Source organism: Papilio xuthus, unplaced genomic scaffold, assembly GCF_000836235.2.
Source record: "Papilio xuthus unplaced genomic scaffold, Pxut_1.1 DF827679.1, whole genome shotgun sequence".
Lineage (NCBI taxonomy): Eukaryota > Metazoa > Arthropoda > Insecta > Lepidoptera > Papilionidae > Papilio > Papilio xuthus.
The window spans coordinates 2375278-2378574 of record NW_013530970.1 but is presented as its reverse complement, the minus strand read 5'-3'; positions in this window follow the sequence as shown (position 1 = coordinate 2378574).

The window sequence follows — 3297 nt, the reverse complement described above, 5'->3', positions numbered from 1 at the left end:
ATAACATTCTGTGGGGAGGGAAAACTTATTCATGTAGTATTTGTACACGTGGTATTTGTTAATTTTATTGCTTTGACTTTATTATTGTCTATGAAAAAACGGAGATAACAACACTATGGTTTTATGCTATAAATAAACCAGCATTTAATAACATTAAACTTGGTCATTTTATATCATAGACAAAAGTTAACCACCCCATACATATAGTTACGGTGTCAGAACCAAAGTCTCTTGTGTCTAGAAGAGAAAAAACATCGTACTATTTTGACTCGTTCGACAAATCCCCGCAAGGCAGCCTTCAAGAGGTTATCGTCCGTCTCTGTCACAACAACAATGTTTGCTATATTCTACCTTTCGCTTGCACTTATCGTTTTCCCATCTCTCCCAATGTCGCTCGCAACAAAGACACGTTTATTTTTCATTTCTTAAGGGGCGAAGAAAATAATTTTCCGTGAGCTTTGAACCCGAGCTGAGGAAAAAATGGGATATTTCTTAAATGTAATTGGATTCTCGACTAATCTGGACGCCTCTTGCTTCTCACGAGGGGACTTGCTGAAATAGAAATACCTACCAAAGTTATTAAGGTTTATGTATTTATAAATAATTGAACTTTTAAGAGATCGCTTTGTGTGTTCTTTCTATATCATTTGCAGACTTTCATATCTGCTTTTAACAACAGACATTGTGAAATTAAATTTGTTTTATTTTTTTTTACTTTAATTTGTTTTAAATACGTATTTATTTTTGTTCTAGGTACAAAATTCTGCAACCTACGTTGGGAATAATATTTTGGTACGAATACGGTAAATGACAAGAAAATTATAATTATACAACTTTTTTACTCGGTGTAGAAAACTTTTTTATAAGTATTATACATTTGAATATCCATAAGCGAGACAATATCGCGGCCCCTTGGATTTTTTCTTATCCTGGTTCGACTGTATCTACATTATTTACTATATACTTCAAGATGATTGCTTGGAGTTGGATCTTTATATAATAAATAACTAATTAACAGCACTGTGTTATTACACATATTACACATAGTTATAATTTTTATTAAGTAGACGTACTTCACATTTTTTAAGTTTTCATTGAATTGAATAAAGTTAAAAATCATACCAAACGAAATAATTTCTAGTCATGTAACGCCATCTATATTTCGATTAAACACTTTGGTTAAATATTACGGGCCTTGGTAATGTCGTAAAACAATCAAAGATGGTGCTTTTATAAAACTGTTAATTGTTCGTTTCAGAACAATTAACAGAATCTAATTATTAATATACCAGGTTTAAAAGTTAGCCAGTTGCTGTAGTTGGATGTACATGACATTTCGTGCTGACCACAGTAAACGTAAAAGTATACAGATTAAAAGATACAGTATAAAATTGATAGGTCGAAATTAAATAAAAAAATCTTCAAACATTAAAAAATAGTACATAGATGTAATGTACATGGATTTGTACCAATGTTATTATATAATTTTGAGGTCAATACACAAAAAGAAAACAAGAAATAGATGTTTTCAATGTAAATATTTATTTCAAATACTCTAAGTGCTTATGGTAACCAATGATACAATCGCGTTTCTTATCGCGTATTTTACATTAACATCATTTCTTAATATCACCATCTGTCGAAAGGGAACGTTCACAAACAATCCCATACAAAACTCTCCAAAAAATCCTTATACACACGCCATCTTACAAAACTATATAATATCTATATTATATACTAAAGAATAAATTTTGTCAATCACACGCCTCATAAAGGCTTGCTACTAATTATAAATCTTTTTTTTTAATTAATCAACTATACACAGGCACGACGCTTACTTCGAAATACTTTAAAAGCCACAATATCAAGTTTCACATTATTAGAGAGATGCCACACGGACTATATACATATATAATTTTGTTGGACAGTGTGGTAAAAATTAATGCAGTAATGTAACGCACGGCAGAAGACGAAGATTAGAAAATAAAAATCTGGGGGGGTTAGACAAAATGCATTCGCTACGAAGCGATTCCGTAACGAACGTCAAAAATTTAAGAACTGACAACAACTTAAGTCACGTGATTGTCGCGCGTCCGTTTTGAAGTTCGCTATGGAATCGCTTCGAAGCGAATGCACTTTTTCTAACCCCGCAAGTTGATGGTATACAAATATTGAGTTGCGTTGCTCCGCGCGTTGTATTAACGCATCGTGTGGCATATCTCTTAGACTTTAAAATTAACCGCGAAAATAAATTCAATAACCTTAATTGATATAATAAGAAAACGGAAAACTTAGGATTTCTCACATTTGACATAAAGTTTATAAAAGAATGGGGAAGCTTTATCATGATCGAATTTCAACAGGAAAATCATTACAAAAACTGCGACTAACAATCGAAAACATAAAAAAAATCGAGCCTTATTAATTTTTTTTTATTACTCTGGCTTTCGTTCATTCTTGCGTGCACTTAAATACAAATCTTATTTACAATACGTAAATAATTTCTTTAACCTAACACTACTAGGCGGCCCTCAAACCTACAAACATATTAAAGTCAGATTGTTACTACGCGTACACAATAACATATGACTTCAATAGAATGCGACATACCCGCCTCTTTAACTTCAGACTAGTCAAGTTACGTCCCACAGTCAATATTTATCCGATAGAATAAATAGTTATATACCTCAATTAACTATTATATACCTAGATAACTGTGAGACGTAACTATTTCAACTTCATGAAATAAAAAAACTGTATTAGATTCATGTTGAATCTTTAGTTTTGTGAAGTTGGCAACGAGTAAGCTCAAAACGTGAGGTACAGATATACATCTGTCTCGCTCACGCAATGTGAATATTCGTTCGAACTTTGACATCTACTATAATATTCACTGCTGCATTCAGAGTCGTATAAAAATAACTAAGGAAGTTATTCATTTAAGAATGTCATATGTAAAATCTACACTTAGGGCAACTTAAGAAAGCATTAAACGACTCAGTGCAGCAGCAAGATACAATTTTCCTAACAAAGGATTCTCATTCTATGTTATTTATTCTCTAGTCGCATACAAAATGTGATTTAATTCATTAAAAATGAAATATTATATTAAATTGAAACTCAACTAAAAAATTTGTTCATATATTATCAAACTAAATAAAAAGCAATTGATAGGAAAAAAGAAAACATAAATTAATTTAATATACATTATATAATAACAAAACAAAATACTTCAATTTTGATGTCATATAAATTTATTATAAAATAATTTTATTTAAAGAGCCTAGCCATCGTGTT